The sequence below is a fragment of the Sarcophilus harrisii genome, chromosome 1, assembly GCF_902635505.1.
Source record: "Sarcophilus harrisii chromosome 1, mSarHar1.11, whole genome shotgun sequence".
In the NCBI taxonomy this organism is placed as follows: Eukaryota; Metazoa; Chordata; class Mammalia; order Dasyuromorphia; family Dasyuridae; genus Sarcophilus; species Sarcophilus harrisii.
The window spans coordinates 256080211-256102490 of record NC_045426.1 but is presented as its reverse complement, the minus strand read 5'-3'; the positions used below and the strand labels follow the sequence as shown (position 1 = coordinate 256102490).

Genomic DNA, 22280 nt, shown 5'->3' with positions numbered 1-22280 from the left:
CCAGATTTGAACTCAGGTCCTCCTAACTGGGCTGGTTCTCCATCCACTGCACCACCTAGCTGCCCCAATGACTGACAATTTCTGAGCAGCACTAAAAAATGATAGAGATTATATTAGATCTCCCAAAACACCTCCAGATTTTAAAATAAAGTGACTTAGAAACATTGTATCCCCGGCACCCAGCAGGATACCCAGCATATAATAAATTAATAAATGCTTAGTGACTGACTGATTGATAAAATGTTAGAGTAGAAAGAGTTCTTAGATCTCATCCAGCCTTAACTCCTTTATTTGACAAAGGAAAGAACTAAAACCCAGAGACAGAAAGTGATTTGAATCTTTATTCCATGATTTGGTCCAGTCAGAACTACAACCCAAGTCTTCTCACTCTTTCTACTAAGCAAAAAGGTCTTTCTACCCCATTCTCCTTTATTACTAATTTCACATGATTGCATTCATGGACAGCTGCCCAATGGAGAAGAATATGATGGAAGTCAGCAAGTTGTAGCCTGTAAAAATAAGAAATTATACTATATAAGGAAAATAAATTATGTCATCAGAGACATATATTATTAGAAAAAGAAAAAAAAATTAGCCAGTCACATAGAAAGAGGGTGAATCAACTTATGGACAACACATGCGCCCAGATGCTATCATTGTAATAGCAAGAGAACAGAAGGAGATCCGTGACACTGGGTGGGCCCTCTGTGGCATCTGCATGGGAGGGGTGGGATGAAAATATTAAAGTGCCTACTCTAATACTTCACTAATCAGAAGCAAGTGTGGAGAGAGGCTACTATGAGAATCAAGTCCATCCTTTTTAAAGAAAAGAAGTGATGGGAAACTTTTTGCTATAGGCCAGCTGAGCATGCATGTTTCTCTAAATCAGTAGCTCTCAAACTTTTGTTCTCAGTGTACCTTTATACTATTAAAAATTATTCAGGATCAGTCCAAAAAGTTTTGTTTATATGGGTTATATTTATAGCTATATTTTAGATACAGATATTTATAGATATAGCTATATTAGAAATAAAAAACTAATTTTGAATTTGTAAACCCTTTGAAAGGGTTTCAGAGACCCTCAGGATTCTCTGGACTACACTTTGAGAACCATTGCTCTGGAAACAATGATCACCAGTAAACCTTCACCTCAATCCGACCTTAAACATACACTAGCTTTATTTCCAGTTAGGAAATCTCGTTATAATTGTTAGTGCCCTTCCTTCATCAAAATTACTTTGCACACATTTATTCATCTGTATAGATGTTATTTACTAACAGAATAAACACACTTTAAGAACAGGAACTGTTTAGTTTATAGAAATTATTTTCATGGTCATTAAAAATTTTAAAATAAGGAGGTATTTTCCTATTAAAGAATGTGTAAATGATGGTATATGGATGTGATGGAATATAATTGTGCCATAAGAAATAATGAGATAGACAATTTCAGAAGAAATTGGGAAGAACTTTATGAACTGATACAAAACAGAGAGTAAGCCAGGGCTAAGAAAATAACTTACACAAAGATATATACAGACATAAACACAGACACACACACATACACAGAAAATTATAGATCAACTCTGAAATAACTTGAAACCCTGATCAATACAATAATAAACCATGAATCCAAAAGAATGAAGATGAAAGGGGTCTCTTCATCTCCTGAGAGAGAAGAGAGAAATTTAAGATGCAAAGGAGATACATTTTCAGGTATGGCTAATGCAAGAATTCGTTTTCTCATACTATAGAAATATACAATGAGTCTTGTTTTTTTTTTTTTTTTTTTTAATTCACTCTTTCCGGGGAAGAGGGAGAGGAGGGAGTAATTACAGGGAGAGTGCCTCAATTTCCTCATCTATAAAATGGGAATAATTTTGCATTGCTTACATCCTGGGACTGTTGGACGGGAGGAAAGTGTTTTGTAAACCCAAAAGTTTTATGCAAAAATGAATTATGCTGTTGTTGTTGTTGTTATTTTAAAGTGGGATTTGGTTTCCTGCTAGCTCTAAAATTCTAATGTTCTATCCAGCTGTGGCTGCAGCATCAGGAAGATTAGAACTCAAAATCTGGGTCAGTGCAATCTGAAGAACAAAGCTAACAGTCTCCTACTGATCATAATAGTTGTTATTTCTATACTACTTTAAAATTTACAAAGGCCTTTTCTCATGACATATTTGTTGTTTGTTCTCAATAGTGATTTATTTTTCCAAATACATGTAAAAATAGTTTTCAATATTACTTTTGCAAGACTTTGCGTTCCAAATTTTTCTCCCTCCCTCTCTTACCAGCCCCTTCCTAAGACAGCAAGCAATCTGATATAGGGTAAACATGTGCGATTCTTTTAAACATTTCCATATTTGTCGTGTTGTGCAAGAAAAATCAGGTAAAAGGGGGAAAGAATCACAAGAAAGAAAGAAAAAGGAATTAAGCAAAGAACAACTAAAGGTGTAAACACTACGCTTCAATCCACATCCAGTCTCCATATTTCTCTTTGGATGTGAATGGCATTTTCTATCCCAAGTCTATTGGAATTGCCTTAAATCACTGCATTGTTGAGAAGAGCCAAGTCTATCACAGTTCATTATCACGTAATCTTGTTGCTGTACACAAACCTCTCTTGGTACTGCTCACTTCATTCAGCAACAATGCATGTAAGTCTTTCCAGACTTTTCTGAAATCAGCCTACTTATCATTTCTTATAGAACAATAATATTGCATTACTTTCATATGCCATAACTTATTCAACCATTCTCCAACTGATGGGCAACCACTTAATTTCTAGTTCCTTGCCACTACAAAAAGGGCTGCTACAAACATTTTTGCACAATGACATCCTTGTGTAAATATTATTATGCCTATTGTACTGACAAGTCAGATGGAGTGATCTGTCCATTTCTGAGTTGAGACAAACCCTCTCTTTCACTGACTTTTGTTCAAAATGAGTAAAATGCGCAAAGTACTTTATATATGCTATTCAGATAAGTAAGTTGTATAGTGGATAGAATGGTGATCCTTGATCCTAATGAATCAGTGAGAGTTGAATTTAAGTTTCTGGACTCAAAATTCAGCATTCTTACCCCTGCACCACAATGTTTAGAAAAAGTTCCTTAAATTTCACTTAGATAACCCAAATTTGTCTGACCAGAAAGAATATTTTAGATCTAACCTTCATAATTGATCTTTTCTGTCATGTTGACCTCTATAGAAACAATATTAAGCAGATTCATTAGGATCAAGGATATTAGCTGTGTGACTCTAGGAAAAATCAATTGACCTGTCTGAGTTTCCTCATCTATAAAATAAGATAATAATATTTGCACTTTCCTCACTGGGTTGTTGTGCAAAAAGCACTTTCAAGCCTTAAAGTGCCATATAAATTGTTATTTGAGACAGCACGGATAGAATGCAAATCTTGAATTTAGGAAGATGAGTTCAAATCTAGCCTCAGACACTTACTAACTGTAACAACTTACTAACAAGCCATTTAATCTCTCTCATCCTCAGTCTCCTTCCCTGTAAAAGGGGATAATAATAGCATCTATTTTCCAGAGTTATCGAGATGATCAAATGATCCTTACTTACAAAATGCTCTATAAGTAAATGTTATTATTATTAATTATTTTTATTAAATGGAACTGAGCCAGTAACCTGGTTCCTGCTGAATGGTGCTGTTGTCTCTTCAGAAACTAATAATATACTACACTGGCTTCTTGTATTGGGACTGGGAAGAAAGGAAGGAAGGAAGAAGTATTTTTATAGCACCTATGATGTTCCAGAGGATAGCTGGATGTCCCAATGGATAGAGTGCTGGTCCTGGAGCCAGAAAAGACTCATCTTACTGAATTTAAATTCAGCTTCAGGCACTCAGCCTGCAATAAGTCACTTCACCCCATTTGCCTCAGTTTCCTCAGCTGTAAAATGAACTGGAGAAGGAAATGGCAAAATACTCTACCAGAGTCTTTCCCAAGAAAACCCCAAATGGAGTCATGAAGAGTGGCTCTTAACTGAAAAACTATTGAACAACCAAAAATGTTAGAGGATTGTACTAAGTGCTTTACAAAGATTATCTTATTATCCTCACAACAATCCTTGACAGGTGGGGGTTATAAGGCGCTATTATTACATGTACATTACATTACAACATGTTCATTTTACAGTTGAAGAAATTGATAGAAGTTAAGTGATTTACTCAGGGTCACCCAACTAATGAGTATCTCTGACCAAATCGAAACTCAGGTTTTCCTCACTCCAAGTCTAGAATGTGCTCTCTGTCTCTGATTCTCTGTCCCTCTGTCTCTGTGACTCTATGTTTCTGTTTCTCTGTCTCTCTGTCTCTGTCTGTGTCTCTCTGTCTCCCTCCTTCTGTCTACTTCTCTGTTCCTCTCTATTATTTTCTGTGACTCTGTCTCTCTGTCTCTCATCTTTCTCATCTCTCCTTTCTGTCTCTGTCTCTCCTTCCCTCTCTTTTCTTCCCTCCCTCTCTTTGTCTCTCTGTTTCTCTGTGTGTCTCTCTGTTTCTCTCTGTCTCTCTTTCTCTGTGTGTATGTCTCTGTTTCTCTCTGTCTTTCTGTCTCTTTTTGTCTTTTTCTGTCTCTCTCCCTGCCTCCTCCCTCTGTTTGACTTTCTGTTCCTCTCTGTCACTCTTTCTGTGTCTCTCTATCTCTTTTTGTCTCTCATCTTCTTCTCTGGTTTCTATCTTGCTCTCTGTCTCTATTTCTTTGTTTCTCTGTCTTTGCCTCTCTCTATCTCTGTCTCTATCCCTCTGTGTCTGTCTGTCTCTCTTCCCCCTGTACACAAAAGTTGTCTCTTTAAAAGTAAGGAGATTTATGCTGAGCCATCCCCACTCTCTCCTGTAGTTTCTCTAAGACTAGGATCATGCATACATTGTGAGCCATCTTGCCAGGGGTCAGTTTATCTCCAAGCTCGCAGCAGCAGCAATAATCTACTGTGTCCTCATAAGCATATTTTGTAAGGCTTTGCAGAATGAGGTGCGCTTATCTGCCGTTAGGATCTTGGCGGTCTTGCCCACCAGGCTGCAAATAAAATCACTTGACACAGATGCCAAACCTCACATGAACCTTTCCTGCAGGATAGAACTTGCCCTAAATTGGTCCTGAAGGTACTGAAGCTTGTTCTAAGCATAACTAGGAAGGGTGATAGAAAGGGCAGAATGGTCAGAAGTCCAGAGAAGGAGGGATGGACTCAATAATAAAGAAGCCACAAAGAATAAAAGTAAGCAAAATGGAGAAGGGCATAGCATAGAAGAGCTGATAATAGAAGAAGAAGATTATGTTAGTTCCTTAAGGATAGGGACCATGTTTTTAAAATTCATCCTTCAATTCCCATAGTACCTTGCATTATATCTTGCACAGAGTACCTTAGAAAAATAGACCGGCAAAGCTGTAAATGACCTTAGAGGTGCTCTAATGCAACATTCCTTTTGTGTCATGGCCCCCCTTTGGTAATAATCTGCCTGTGGAAGCCTTTGGACCCCTTCTTAGAACAGCATCTTTAAGCAATTAAGGGAAATGCCACATTTCTTAGCTAGAGGTTAGTGAAAATAAAGATGAAAATTTTTTTTCCATTGAAATTCACTGACCCCCTGAAATCTATCCAATAAGAAACCTTGATATACTGTAACCTTTCCATCCAATCTCCACATGAGAAAACCATAAATATTCTATGAATGAATGAATACAACAAATAGTTATTAAGTATCCAGGTATCTAAGTGATGGAGTGAATAGAGGGATAGATCAAATGAAATGGAGAGGATTTGCTCTCGAATAAGAAAGAATTGAATTCAAATCCAACCTCAGATACTGGTTGTTTGACTCAGAAAGTCACTTATCTCTGTCAAGCTCAGTTTCCTCATTTGTAAAATGGGACTCATAAGAGTACCTGATTTTTCCCTTCTTTTATGAAAGCAAATTAGGCCATTTTTTGCCTCAGTTCTTATTAGCCTCTAATTGCTGAAGGATCAGACAAATTGAGACCTGAGGAAAAGCTTAAAATGACCAAGATCTCCCCCTGCATCCAAGGCCACCACCAGTTATCTTGACCTATGCCTTGCCCCTAGATTCCTGATGATTCTGTAAAAGAGTGGGGCTGATAACTTTGCCCAGCCCTGTCTCACTTAAATTCAATTCACTTACAAGTCAAGACAGCATCCTCCTGATATCATTGGTCCTCTTCAAGGATGAAGGATGAGGGGGCAGCTAGGTGGCACAGTGCATAGACCACCAGCCCCGAAGTCGGGAGGACCTGAGTTCAAATGTGGCCTCAGACACTTAATACTTCCTGGCTGTGTGACCGTGGGCAAGTCACTTAGCCCCAATTGCCTCAGCAAAAAAAAAAAAAAAAAAAATTAAGAATGAGCAACAATAACAACAACGACAGTACCTCCCTCATGGGGTTGTTTATGAGAAACAAGTGAGATAGTAATTGTAAAGCACTTAGCACAGTGCCTAGCACATAGTAGGTTCTATATAAATATTAGCTATTATTATTGTTACTATGTGAATGAATGAAAGAGTGAATGATGGCAGGAGGGAAGTAGAAAAGAAGGGGAAGTAATGAGATAATAAAGGGAAATGTTTAGAGGAGATTTTGGGAGGGAGATGGACGGAAAAATGAAGAGGAACAAAAGTTAAGGTGATCAGGCAGAGGGGCAGTGATTCATAGGAAGAGTAGAAAGAGTGAAAGTTGCTCTTAAGTACATATGTAAATGGCTAACACCTCTTCCCTTTTGAACATCTGCACCAAATTATGATCTTCCTGTCATTTCTCCTTATTACATTTAAATATAACATGATGTGAGAAAATAGATAATTTCTTCCCTCTTGGCCCCCCTTTCAGCCATTACAAAAGCTTTCCTAAAAATTTTCCTTTGAAAAGGTTGCCCAGGGCAAGAACTGAACCTGTTAATGTGCTCCCAAAGGAAAAGTTCAGTTTCGTTTGTCATGGACATTTTCCAGTTTAATCATCATGTAAGGAAGACCCAGATGGTACCAACTCAATGGTGCTGGCTGTTCAGTACATTTTTCAGAAAGTTTCCACCAACATTAATCACATCTGTTTGCCCCAACCAGAGGCATGGCTCTCTGCCAATGAATGGAGAAAATACAGTCAGGTCCTGGTTAGCACAAATAACAACCTTTACAAATCGTTGTATTATTTGAATTGACACTATTCAAAATTATATGTAAACTATTATATGATAACTTATTGTAGTCTAATGGAAATATGCAATACAAATTTAAATAGTGCCGCTGTTTGCTGGGAATCCTTATTCACACTAATGTGTGAAAGCCTAGCTGGATTTATATAGGTGAGAGTGAGAGCTTCCAAACTGAAAGTCACCCTTCTTTAGTTAGACATGAACATACTCTATGACAAGTGATATCACTATATGGCAAATACTACAGTTTATAAAATTTGGCTGACAAAGCTAAATATCAGTTCATTTAAAATAGAACTGGGGGTCTAGGTGATATGGCAATCAAAAAGACTTTAGATGTCTTAGATGACATTGAAATACATGTATCCAGAACAAAGCATCTTTGTGAACAATTTCCCTACCTAGAAAATGGACAGAATTTCAAACTGAGGGAAGGGGGTACTGTAAAACATCATAAGTTATAAGACAAAGTGCTTTGAGATTCTCAAATGAAAGTTCCCTCCAAATGCTCTGTAAGTAACAATAACTAAGAGTTAAATAGTACCTTAATGCTTGCAAATTGTATTATAGATACCTTATTTGAACATTAGCAATACAACAATATTATCCCCATGTACAGTTGGGGAAATTGAAACTTGGGAAGATTAAATTACTTTCCTATGGTCACATAGCTAGTAAATGTTGTATAGGAAGGTTTTCTTTTTTGTTTTGGAAAGGCACTCAGGATTAAGTGACTTGCCCAGAGTCACCCAGTCAATAAGTATCTGAGGTAAAATTTGAACTCAGGTCCTCCTGCCTCCACTGCCAGTGTTTTATCCGCCGTGCAATCTAGCTGCATCTAAGACACTATCCAGGATGCCATGTTGTCTCTTTAATGGAATATGTTATCATATTTTTCCATCCTGAATACATGATTTTATAGGCATGTGACCACTATACATGCTATAGCTTCTATAACACTCTTAAGATTGCAAAGTGCTTTGAATATGGTATTTTATTTGATCCTCACAGTAAGTCTATGAAATAAATGCTATTGTATACATTTTACAGTTGAGGAAACTGAGGCAGCCAGAGATTAAGTGACTTGCCCAAGTGAATGAGGTGGTAAATATCTGAAGCTGTTTGAATTCAGATCTGCTTATTGGAGCCACAAGTAAAAGTTGAGTGAATTACAGACACCAAAAATGGATGAGCAGCCCTGAAGAAGGTCCTGCAAGCTCTCACACCAGAGGTGCTAGTCTTCTTAAACATTCTATATACCTGAATGTTATGGAATATTATTGTTCTCTAAGAAATGACCAGCAGGATGAATACAGAGGCTTGGAGAGACTTAAATGAACTGATGCTAAGTGAAATGAGCAGAACCAGGAGATCATTATATACGTCAACAATGATACTGTATGAGGATGTATTCTGATGGAAGTGGATTTCTTTGACAAAGAGAAGATCTAATTCAGTTCTAATTGATCAGTGATGGATAAAAGCAGCTACATTCAGAGAAGGAACACTGGGAAATGAGTGTGAACTGTGTGCATTTTTTGTTTTTCTTCCCAGGTTATTTTTACCTTCTGAATCCAATTCTCCCTGAGCAACAAGAGGTATGGTTCTGCACACATATATTGTATCTAGGATATACTAAAACATATTTAACATGTATAGGACTGCTTGCCATCCAGGGGAGGGGGTAGAGAGAGGGAGGGGAAAAGTCGGAACAGAAGTGGGTGCAAGGGATAATGTAAAAAATTATTCAGGCATGGGTTCTGTCAATAAAAAGTTATAATAACAATAATAATAAAATAAAATGCATTTTTAAAAAATTCTATATACCATTTATTACATTTAGACAATAAGGAAATCTGGTCCTCATATTGTCAGACTGAATAATATTATTTGGCCCAAATTTATCAGGGTTAGGGGAATCATCCTGAAGTCCAATTGAACATCTACTCAGTTTCTTGTAGGATAACCTGTGTTTTCATTTTATTTTTCATTTTTAATTCAATTTTATTTTATCTTCAGGTCCTAAACTAAACTTTCAATGCTTTTTAGAGAGAAGGAACAAGAGTAGATTTTGAATTCTAGAAGATTTTAGCTATGGTTCCACCCAAGGATTCATAGAAAAAGCAACTTTGAAAAAAAAAAAGTATGTTTGTGTAAACTGATTCTCTGGTACAACAGTTTGGAGAGGGAATGTGCTACAGGAAAGAAAACTCTGGATTAGAAGTCAAAAGATTATGTCTTATAATTTATACAATAACAGAAATGATGTAAAAGCAAACAACTTTTAAAAGTAATTGATGGCTATGCCCAGAGAAAGAACTCTGGGAGATGACTAAAAACCATTACATTGAATTCCCAATCCCTATATTTTTGCCCACCTGCATTTTTGATTTCTTTCACAAGCTAATTGTACAATATTTCAGAGTCTGATTCTTTTTGTACAGCAAAATAACGGTTTGGTCATGTATACTTATTGTGTATCTAATTTATATTTTAATATATTTAACATCTACTGGTCATCCTGCTATCTGGGGGAGGGGGTAGGGGAGTAAGAGGTGAAAAATTGGAACAAGAGGTTTGGCAATTGTTAATGCTGTAAAGTTACCCATACATATAACCTGCAAATAAAAGGCTATTAAATAAAAAAATAAAATAAAATAAAAATAAATAAAAAATAAAAAGTTTATAATGACATAAAAAGAAAAAAAAAAGTAATTGATGAATGAAATGGCCAGCCTTGATTCCAAAGGACAATGATGAATCTCATCTCCTGCTTCTCACCTCCAAGATAGATAGATTGTTGATTTGTTTGTTTGGTAATTAGGTTAAGTGACTTTCCCAGAGTCACACAATAAGTGTTAAATATCTGAGTTTGGGTGTGAACTTGGGTCCTCCTGACACTGCTTTTCTATCCCCTGTACCACCTAGTTACTTGGAGGTTATAAAGCATCTGAGGTCATCTTTAGAAGTATCTTAAGAAGTATCTAAGTAGCAAAATGGAAAGAGCCCTGGACTTGGAGTCAGCAGGCCTCAAACACATAGCTAGTTGAGTGCTCCTGGGAAAATCACTTAACCTTAATTTTCTCAACTGTAAAATGGAGACAATAGAAGCATCTACTCCAGAAGGTTGTTGTGAGTTGCAGATGAGATATTTGTCGTGTTTATTCAGTGATTCAATGAACTTAATGTAAACCACTTTCTCTGTCTTCCCCCAGTGCCTTTTTTTCCAGCCTAAACCTATAATTTCATTGGTTTAGAAAGCTCCCAGGAAGAAAAATCGTTCTGCCAAACATTAGCTTCTGCTTTTCAATTAACAATCTTGAGAGGTGCCTGAATTCTAAGAGATTAAGTAATATGTCCAGTGTCATTCATATACCGTATACAACTAGGCACTGGGTCTTCCTAATTCTAAGGCCATCTCTCTCTTTTTAAAAAAAATCTTTTTATTTTTCAAAATACACACAAAGATAGCTTTCAATACTCACCCTTGCAATTCCTTGTGTTCCAAATTTTTCTCCTTCTCTCTCCTTCTACCCCCTTCCTTGGACTGCAAATGATCCCATATAGATTAAACATGTGCAGTTCTTCTAAACATATTTCCACATTTATCATGCTGTGCAAGAAAAATCAGAATAAAAGGGGGAAAATGAAAAAGAAAGAAAAAACAATCAAACAGGAACAAAAAAATGAAAATATTATGTTGTGATCCACATTCAGTCTTCATAGTCTTCACTCTGGATGTGGATGACTCTTTCCATCACAAGTCTATTCACTCTCTTTTGAGGATGCAAATAGTACCTCATTTAGCATGAATTTCAAGAGTTGTTTAAATGAGCTATGGCATCTATGAAGATCAAGCAACCAGTCTTTATTTAGTGACACTGTGAAGAATATTAAGAAATCCATTCTATGGTATTGTGGCAGGCCTCTCAACCTAATTTTTCCAAGTAAAGTAAAGAAATATTTATTAAATACTTACTCTGTTCTATGCACTGTGGTAAGCAATAAGGCTAAAAATTCAGGAATAAAGAAAGATATCAAGGGGTTTACACTATAATAGAGGAAACATCAAGAAAAAAAGGAGCTGATTGGGGACTGGAGGAAACAGTGGCAAAAATCTAGAGAGATAGTGATAGGGTCTGGAAAAGATTGAAGTATAGTTGGCAAGAATCCTTCCTCAAAATCTGGAGAGGAACTAATCAGTGGAAGAAAGGGATTATAGAAGAGGAAGGATCTTCCAGGGTGAGAAAATCATAGGCTTAAAGAGAATTTGCTGAAGAAAGGTAAGGTGTGATGATAAAGTCCAGAGAGTCAGAAATAGAGCAAAGAGAGAGAAAAAACAGATAATACACACATAATAAATACACACATAGTTAAGAAGATGAAACAGTATTCAGAACTGAACTTTTTGTAATTGCAAAGAACTGGAGACAAAGTAGCTGCCCATTGATTAAGGAATGACTAAACATGTTGAGGTAAATGAAGGTGATGGAATATTATTATACTGTAAGAAATCAGGAGAAGTGTGGGAGAACTTATGCAAACTGATGCAAAATGAAGTAAGCAGAAAAACAAGAGACACTATGACTATAATAATGTAAGTGGAAAGAACAACAACAAAACAATTGAAATTGAATGCTGCAGAATTATGAGTGCCAAAGAAAAGATAGGAGAAGACTCCTCCCTTGCTTCTTTGAAGAAATGTAGGAGACCATGGGGTGCAGAATACAGCATATGAAATCAAACTTTTTCTTTTTTTTTAATTAATTTATTCTTCCCCTTTTTTATATTAAAGCTTTTTATTTACAAAACACATGCATGGATAATTTTTCAATATTGACCCTTACAAAGCCTTCTGTTCCCAATTATTCCTTCCTTCCCTCCATTCCCTCCCCTACCTGGCAGATAGTCCAATACATGTTAAATATGTTAAAATATTTGTTAAATCCAATATATGTATACATATTTATACAGTTATCTTGCTGCTAAGAAAAATTGGATCAAGAAGGAAAACAAGAACTGCGAAAGAAAACAAAATGCAAGCAAACAACAATAGAGAGAGTGAGAATGTTATGTTGTAATCCATACTCAATTCCCAGTCCTCTCTCTGGGTGTAGATGGCTCTCTTCATCACTGAACAACTGGAATTGGTTTGAATCATCTCATTGTTGAAGAGAGCCACATCCATCAGAATTGATCATCATATAGTCTTGCTGTTGCCGTGTACAATGATTCCTGGTCCTGCTCATTTCACTCAGCATCAGTTCGTGTAAGTCTCTCCAGGCCTCTCTGAAATCATCCTGCTGGTCATTTCTTACAGAACAATAATATTCCATAACATTCATATACCACAATTTACCCAACCATTCTCCAACTGATGGGCATCCACTCAGTTTCCAGTTTCTAGCCACTACAAACAGAGCTGCCACAAACATTTTGGCACATACAGGTCTCTTTCCCTCCTTTAAGATCTCTTTGGGGTATAAGCCCAGTAGTAACACTGCTGGATCAAAGGGTATGCACAGTTTGATAACTTTTTGAGTACAATTCCAAATTGCTCTTCAGAATGCCTGGATCAGTTCACAACTCCACCAACAATGTATCAGTGTCCCAGTTTTCCCACATCCCCGCCAACATTCATCATTATCTTTTCCTGTCATCTTAGCCAATCTGAGAGGTGTGTAGTGGTATCTTAAAGTTGTCTTAATTTGCAAAATCAAACTTTTTCAATATGATGGCTACTTCTACAATTTTTTTTTCTTTTTTAATTAAAAGGAATGGTTTTCTGGAGGGGGAGAAAAGATACAGAGAAATCTAAGTTTCATTTTTTTTTAAAAAGCATCCCATAAAAATTAGTTGAATTTAAACAATTTTTTTTTCTTTCTCCATACACACAGCCTGCACAAAAAGAACCTGAGGCAGCAATCTGTCCAATGAACAATATAGAATATGATTACCCTAAGGCTTCTGAGGAAAGAAAGAGGCTGTGTGTATGAAGAAAGACTGCAAGGAAGCTTTAGTCATTGATATCTTTTCCTCTTCCTCAGTTTTTCAACATCATAGTATAAGGTCAAGAAAGTGAAGGGAAGGGAAGTATAATGATAATAAAATAATAGCTAGCATTTAGATAGTACTTTAACATTTACAAAGCACTTTACAAACATCTCACTTCATCTTCATAACACCATTTTTATTTGATGTTGTTGGTTTTTGGCACAGATACTGGAGTAGTTTGACATTTTTTTCTCCAGCTCATTTTACAGATGAGGAAACTGAGGCAGACAGAGTAAATTGCTTACCCAGGATCAGACAATAAGTATCAGAGGCCAGATTTGAATTCAGATGCTCCTGATTCTAGAACTCTATCCATCATAACACCTCACTGCCCCCAATCATTTGCTTCTTAAAGCACTATTAAATTATTGTTAGTATGAACCCCATGGACTATAAATATGAAGGAATTCAGAAGTGAGAATCACTGATTTAATCTAACTTCCTCCTTTTAGCAGGATTGTGCTTGAATCTATAGCTTGTGCTACTTTCTACACAAGGCTTTCATTGATTCTTCAGCTGTCAGTGCATTATTAATGCCTTCTCCCAAATTATCTTGTACCTCATTTGTACATACTTGTATAATATCATAAAGTTTCTCTGAGTCTCCTTCCCCATTTATGAATTGAGCACTGACCACAAACTGCAGCCTGTAAAAATGCTTTGAGCTCCACATGAAAATGGCATGCACTCTTAGTGCATCTGTAAAATGGGTATAATAAAGTCCTTTATGGTCCTCATTTGCAGAGGGCTAGAGAGGGCAAGCATCACTAAAAAGCAAAAGGTCCTATTCTTGTCTGGAATTTCTGGTTTCAACTTTTTTTTTTTTTCCCATTTCTTTGTGTCCGTGTTTTAAAAGTCTTGGGTTTTTTTTTCTTTTCCTGGAGTTTAGCAAGTAAATGTACATAAAATATTCATGTGAGTGATTGGTCTAGTAACATATTAACATAGCAAGCGTGGTTTGTAATAGGGTCATGCTCCTAATGCAGAATAAAGAGACCAGAACTATTAACAGGTTCTGGAGTGGTAGAGGCTCCCGTCTCTAGTAATTAAGTTTATTTTCCTAAGTGCCTTGGTTCTACTGGGAAGTGGGGACAATGTTTTGCTGAGGGAAACTTCAGGGGAAAATTGAATATTTGAGAGAGTGGTGGAGGAGACACGAGGGTGTGGAGTGGAATATTTTCTAAATGGATAAGCTATCATAGGATCTACAGGGAAAGAAACCAAGAACTCTTGCTTCTGGGAAGTTCCTGACTCCTAACCTCCCCAACTCCCTGGCCTTTATCTCCCATTCATCACACACAGACAACTTGCCATCTGACTGACATCTACGCTTATAGAATCAACTATAGAACTGGGAGGGATCTTAGAAACTAACCTTTTCAATCCCTCTTATAGAGGAAGAAACCTAGACCCATGTAGGAGGAGCATCTTTTCCAAGGTCACATAGTCAGTGACCACCTCACACTTGGCTTTCCATATTAGTTTTTCCACAGATTGTCTCCCCAAATCTGGAACGCACTTGCTTCTTTTATCCATTGCTTACATTTCTTAGGCTTCCTCCAAGGCTCAGTTCAGATAACTCCTCCTTTTCTTGATTCCCCCAAAGAGTTTCTCCCTCCTCATATTACCTATATACTTATCTACTTATATAATATCATAGGACTAGGATTCCTTGAGAGCCTTGTTTTATTTTGCATCCCTCTTCCCAAGCACAATCCCTTGTATATAGTTGGTGTTTAATACATGCTTGTTAGAGTCTTGAACCGGAGCCAGGACTAAATCATAGTTTTTAAGGTGTCTCCCCAGGCACTATACTTGTTATAATGAGAAATGAATTAAAGTCTCATTCTATTTCCAGGTGGGACTTGAACCAGGAGAGATCACGAACTGGAATGAGCCTGGATTCTTTGCTGAACCTTCAACCCAACTGGAGAATTAATTTTATTGCTGAACTGTGACATGAATCCAAGTTTAAAAGGGAAAGAAAGCACCCAATGAACCAATTAAAAGCAGAGCTGAACCTACGGAATTTCTAGATAAGTCATGAAGCTGTCCTTGGACTACTCCCAAAGCTATCTGATCATTTGCTCAGGTGTATTGCCCATAAGAATGCCCAAACTACCAAAGGAGTGTGCTGATGGGGCCGGATAGATTTCTAGGTGGTTGTGAGAAATAGCACGAATGAGGAGCAAAAGAGTATTGTGACCCTGGGCAACTGACTTCAATCTCTCAGTTCCAGTGCAACATGGTGCAATAATTTTGAAGTCAAAGATTGTGGAGTCAAAAAGCACAGCTCTGTCACCTACTACCTGGTCATCTTGGACACAGCTCAGCTTCCTCATCTGTAAAAGGGGAGCGACAGTAATACTGCCTACCATCCAGTTTTGTAAAGATCAAATGAGATGATATTTGTAAAGCTCTTAGCATAGTGTCTGGCACATTGTAGGCCCTTGAATGTTTCCTTCCTTCCCTCCCTTCCTCCTTTCCTTCCTTCTTTCTTTTCTTCCTTCCTTCCTTTCCTTCTTTTCTGCCTTCCTTCCTCCTTCCCTCTCTCCCTCCCTCCCTCCTTTCCTTTCTTCCTTCTTCCTTTCCTCCCTCTCTCCCTTCTTTATTTCTTCCCTTCTATCCTCCCTTTCTCCCTCCTCCCTCCCTCCACCTCTCTCATCCATCCATCCTTCCTTCCTTCTTTCCTTTCTTCCTTCCTTCTTTCCATTCTTTTATCCCTTCTTTCCTTCCTTCCATCCCTTCTTTCCTCCCTTCCTTCCTTTTTCATTTATAAAACCCACGGTCTTTTTTTTTTTTTTTTTTTTTTTTTTGGCTCCAGCTCCTGCTCACGTCTTTAACTCCCTTATCAGACTATTCCCTCTGCCCCAACCCCCTACCCCCATCAGATTTCTGAGGATGACAGCTATTACTTGATTGGCCAGTGTTCTGGAAACCACCCTGAGTGGCTCTGGGGTGGTTCCGCTCCTGCCTGTATGCCATAAGTACAAGGGCACTTCCTTAGAGGAAAGGACAGAGAACTGCCTACAACTCTGCCCATGTCAAATTACTCTCTCCATGGCAGGATTCTAGGTTACAGAATCCCCTTCTGGGCCAAAGAGTTGACTTAAACCTTTTAGTGCAATTGGATGGGCAGAAAATGCTAGGGGAAGGGAATGTTAAAAAAAAAAAATCAATACATCCTGTGCTGAATAATAATAAAAACTCGGTGTCAGCACTTTAACGTGCAGTCCTTACACACAGAATGGGAATTAGATTTTATATAGTCCTTTCCAGTGGTGTTTAAAGTAATGACTCATGGGCAATGGACCTATAGCAGCCTTTGAATAAGAATGGCCCAGAAGAAATGATCAGGCCACTTTAGACCAGGCACTGGCAAGCTGCTTTTATCTCCTCCTTTTGGGGCCATGCCCCTTTCCCACACAGTTTTCAGAACTGGTCCAGCACATATTGACCTCTCTCCCAAGACAGTTTGACTTATTTTTTAAATTAAACTTTATTGATAACTTTTTCTTTTATATCACCTTTGTTTTCTAATATAGCCCCCTCTCTCTTCCCCTAACCAAAGAGCCATTCCTTATTACAAAGAATAAAAAAATAAAGGGAGAAAAAAACATGTCAGCAAAACTAACCAAAACATCAGCTAAGTCCTACAGTATATGAAGTATTCCATAACCACATTCCCTCAGTTCTGCAAAAAAAGGAGACAGATGTATTCTCACATCCCTTCTTTGGAGCCAAAAAATGGAAGGATGGAAGAAAGGAAAAAAGGGAGGGAGGGAAAAAGAAATGAAAGGATAGAAAGAAGGAGGGAAGGACCTTTTTAATGGTCATTGTAATTTGATTTTGAGATTTTTGTTTGTTCTTTCCATTTACATTTTTAATAGCCTTTTATCCATTTACATTGTTGTAGTAATTATGTATATCATTCTCTAGTTCAGTTTATTTTATTTTTTATCAGTTCATATAAGTCTTCATATGCTTTTATGTATTATTCATTTTTAGTCCTATGAGCAACTCTCTAAGATTATAAGTTGCTGAGGAAGTGCCAGTCTTCAATGGTAAATGGAGCCTCTTTATCTGAGAGTTTCTGATATCAATGAATCCACAGGTCCAATCCCTATTTCAATACCAATTTCCCCAATCAGTGGGCATCTTCTTTGTTTCCTATTCTAAGTATAGTTTTGAATTGCTTTCCAGAATGGCTAATTTGGTTCACAACTCCACCAACAAAATATAAGAAGGCCAAACTTTCCACAACCTTTCCAACATTTACTATTTCCATGTTTTGTCATCATCTTTGCCAATTTACTGGGATATGGCTGCATAAGGGTTTCCAACCCTAAGCTGATTCCCACAAATAACTGAAGTGTTAGGAGAAAGGAAAGCAAAATTCATTTCAATTCCACAAATATTTGCTAAATAGCTACTATGTAGAAGGGATTGAAAATGTCTCAAAAATGTCTGATTTTGTTGGTACAGGATTCTTTACCAGTGCAAATAGTAATCTGTCTATAATTCATACACCTAAGACTCAGAGGGATTGAGTGATTTTCCTATGGTCACACTAGTGTCAGAACTAGCATTTGAACCTTTCTAAATTCAAACTAGAGACTCTATAAAAATATTTTTATTTTTTATTTTTAAAATATTTTTTAAAAATATTTTATTGTTTTCTCAGTTACATACAAAGACAATTTTTAATATTCATTTAAAAATTTTTGAGTTTCAAGTTTTCTCTCCTCCTCCCTCATCTCCCCCACTCCTCGAGATAAGCAATTTGATATGGGTTATATATATTCAAAAATATAATAATATTACCTTATTAGTCATGTTATGAAAGAAGACACAGTCTCATAGGAAAAAATGGAAAAAGATACAGAATATTTAAAAATAGTATGCTTCAGTCTGTCTTTAGTCTCCCATCAGTTCTTTCTCTGGAGGTTGATAGAATTTTTCATCATGAGTCCTTAGGAATTGTCTTGAATAGTTGTATTGCTGAGAATAAGTAAGTCATTCACAGTTGATCATTATATAGTATTGTTACTATGGATAATGTTCTCCTGATTCTGCTTACTTCACTTCCCATAAGTTAATATGTCTCCAGGTTTTTCTGAAATCAACCTGTTCATCATTTCTTATAACTAATATTCCAATACAATTATATCCTACAACTTGTTCAGCCATTCCTCAATTGATGGACATATCAATTTCCAATCCCATATTAATATAAAAAAGCTATTTCTATACACTTTGAATATTACTCTTAAAATAGTTTTAAAAAAAAATTTCTAACTTCAAGAGTTTTTGTTCTATTAGGATTCCCTCATTTGATTGTCAAAATGGTCCATTAAGCCCTCACTTAAGGAGTCAGAAGCACTGGATAAAGTCATACTCTGAGATATATTTTCTGCCTTTTCGTCATTTACCACCTAATATATTTTCCATGGTTTTCCCAATATTTGTAATAAGAATAAACAGAATATAATGTAAATTGTACATAGAGGGAATGACCACTTGCTGAATATGAAGATCTGAATATGAAGATTCTTTCAAATTTTCTCTCCTCCTCCCTCATCTCTCTCCCCTCCTTGAGATGATAAACAATTTGATATGGGTTATATATATTCAAAAATATAAAAATATTAGTCATGTTATGAAAGAAGATTTAGTCTCATGGGGAAAAATGGAAAAAGGTATAGAATATTAAAAAATAATATGCTTCAATCTGTCTTTAATATATCTCCAGATATCTCCTACTCAGATCCCTGAAATTCCATCCTTATTATTATTATTATTATTATTACAATTTCAATCAGTCAGTCAACAAACATTTATTAAGCACTTAACATGTGTCAGATACTGTGCTAAATGCTGCAGATGGAAATATGTGATGGAGTCTGAATGCAGACTGAAGCATACTATTTTTCACCTTATGTATTTTTTAAAACATTTTTTCCTTTGGGACTGTGTCTTCTTTCATAACATGACTAATTTGGTATTTTTTTTGCATGATTGAACATGTATAACATATCAAATTGCTTGCCAGGAAATAACACTCAATAAAAAATAAACTTCTACTGCATACATATGATCATGGATCTAGAAGGGTCCTATCTTGTCCAATCCTCTCTTTTTACAAGCAAGGATAATGGAATTCATTTTTTTTCCCACTTAATAGTATTTTTTTCCAATTACATGTACAGATAGTTTTCAACATTCTTGTCTATAAAATTTTGAGTTCCAAATTTTTCTTCCTGCCTCCCTCCTCCCCCAGACAATAAGCAATCATCGGATATATATTATACATGTACAATCATGTTAAATATATTTCTATAGACAATGAAATTTAGAGAGAATAGGTTACTTCTCCAAAGTCACACAGCTAGTAAAGAACTGATCCAAAATCTGAATCCAGGTTCTCCAACTCCAGAGCTCTCTCCCCTGTAGCATTTTTCTTTTCCTGTTATGAGTACCACCTTTTACTAGCACCAAGGAATATATCTAAAGTTCCTATGTAGACAACTCAAAGACATGGAAGACATGTCACTTAATAATTTGACTGGGGAGGTCAGACATGCATAAAGGAAAACAAAGATACAAGTTCAGGGAATAAATGTCAGGCTCTTGTGACAAATGAAGAGTACAAATCATGAGATGTTTGCGGGTATGGGACCCTTTGCCAATTCATTTACTTTCTTCCAGCCTCAGTTTCCTCCTCTGTAAAATGATGCTAAATAGCTCCTATTTTACAGGAAGATCAAATGACATAATCTATGGGGTGTTTAAAATGCCTCAATGCAGTTTTAAACTTAATCTCTTTTTTAGATGAAAAACAATATTTTTAATATGAATGATGCAAAAAACCTTTTTGTTTGCCAAAAATTTTGCTAAGAATTTTTAGTGATAGCAGAGCTTCATTATTTTCTTTCTTTCTTTTTTTTTTAATTAGAGCTTTTTATTCACAGAGCATATGCATGGGTAATTTTCCAACATTGACCCTTGCAAAACCTTTTGTTCAAAATTTTCCCCTCCTTCCCCCCACCCCCTCCCCTAGCTGGCAGATAGGCCAATATATGTTATATATGTTAAAATATATGTTAAATCCAATATATGTATAGATATTTATACAGTTATCTTGCTGCACAAGAAAAATCAGATCAAGAAGAAAGAAAAAAACTGAGAAAGAAAACCACAATGTGAGCAAACAACAACAGGGAGAGAGAATGCTCTGCTGTGTTTCACACTCTGTTCCCATGGTTGTCTCTGGGTGTAGATGGCTCTCTTCATCACTGAACAATTGGAACTGGTTTGAATCATCTCATTGTTGAAAAGAGCCACATCCATCAGAATTGATCATCATATAGTCTTGCTGTTGCTGTGTACAATGATTCCTGGTCCTGCTCATTTCACTCAGCATCAGTTCATGTAAGTCTCTCCAGGCCTTTCTGAAATTATCCTGTTAGTCGTTTCTTACCGAACAATAATATTCCATAATATCCATATACCACAACTTATTCAGCCATTCTCCAATTGATGGGCATCCACTCAGTTTCCAGTTTCTGGCAACTACAAACAGGGCTGCCACAAACATTCTTGCACATACAGGTCCCTTTCCCTTCTTTAATATCTCTTTGGGGTATAAGCCCAGTAGTAACACTGCTGAGTCAAAGGGTATGCACAGTTTCACAACTTTTTGAGCATAGTTCCCGATTGCTCTCCAGAATGGTTGGATCCGTTCACAACTCCACCAACAATGCATCAGCATCCCAGTTTTCCCACATCCCCTCCAACATTCATCATTATCTTTCCCTGTCGTTCTACCCAATATGACAGGTGTGTAGTGGTATCTCAGAGTTGTCTTAATTTGCATTTCTCTCATCAATAGTGATTAGTGCTTCATTATTTAAAAAACAAAAACAAAACTCTGTGTTTTGAGGAATATAATAGACTGGGGTTGTTTTTTATTGTTTGCTTAATAGCATTTTCTTTTTTTCCAAGTACAGTTTTGAATATTCACCTTTGCAAAACCTTGTGTTCCAAATTCCCCTTCCCCCAAGGCTGATGTGTATATATAATATATATGTGTGTGTACATATATATATATATAGGTTATACATGTGCAATTCTTCTAAATATATTTCCATTTTCATCATTCTGTGCAAGAAAAAATAGATTAAAAGGGAAAAAACCAAGCAAGCAAACAACAACAACAGCAACAAAGTGAAAATGCTAAGCTTTGATCCACATTCAGTCTTCACAGTTTTCTTTCTGGATACAGATGGCTCTCTCCATCACAAGTTTATTGCAATTGCCTTGAATCACCTCATAGCTGAAAAGAGCCAAGTCTATCGACAGTTGATCATCATATAATCTTGTTGTTACTGTGAATAATATTCTCTTGGTTCTACTCACTTCACTCAGCATCATTTTATGTAAGTCTTTCCGAGCCTTTTTGAAGTCAGCCTGTTCATCATTTCTTATAGAACAATAATATTCCAATACATTCATATACCATAACTGATTCAGTCATTCCCCAACGGATCCACTCAATTTCCAATTCCTTGCCACTACAAAAAGGGCTTAATCTTAATCTTTTGAGCTATTAAAACTTAAAATTGCACTAAGACATCTGGGATAAACTTATATAAGGTGTTTTATGAATGGTTTTGTCATCATCATCATTATTATTACTCCAGGAAGGAATATAAATTTTAAAATCCTTCCCACTACTCCAGCACTGTCTCCTGACAGCTAGCTGTCCTGCTTACTTATTCTGTGTAAAAAAAAAAAAAGTATTTATTTGCCTAAGAGTGGGGCAAGGGAAGGCTTCGTGGAGGAAGTGGTATTTAAAAGTTAGTTATAAAGGATAAATGGGAAGGACTTCCATAGGTGGAAAAGGAGAAGGGAGGAGGAAGAATACTAATAATATTCTCAATAAAAGTAACATTTATTTATCATTGCCCATCATCTTGACTTTCATCCTGCCACTGAATTTTGATGACTCTGGAAGAATAAGTGAGTCTGATGACTTGGCA

At 36.5% G+C, this 22280-nt stretch overlaps 1 long non-coding RNA gene across 1 annotated transcript in view; it reads left to right on the top strand.

Moving 5' to 3' along the window:
- LOC116419650 overlaps positions 1-15694 on the top strand; it is a 45342-nt gene extending 29648 nt beyond the window's left edge. The window contains exon 3 of the long non-coding RNA XR_004229915.1: positions 15098-15694. This is a non-coding gene — a long non-coding RNA (uncharacterized LOC116419650). The remainder of the gene's footprint in view (positions 1-15097) is intronic.
- The last annotated feature ends 6586 nt before the right edge of the window (positions 15695-22280 follow it).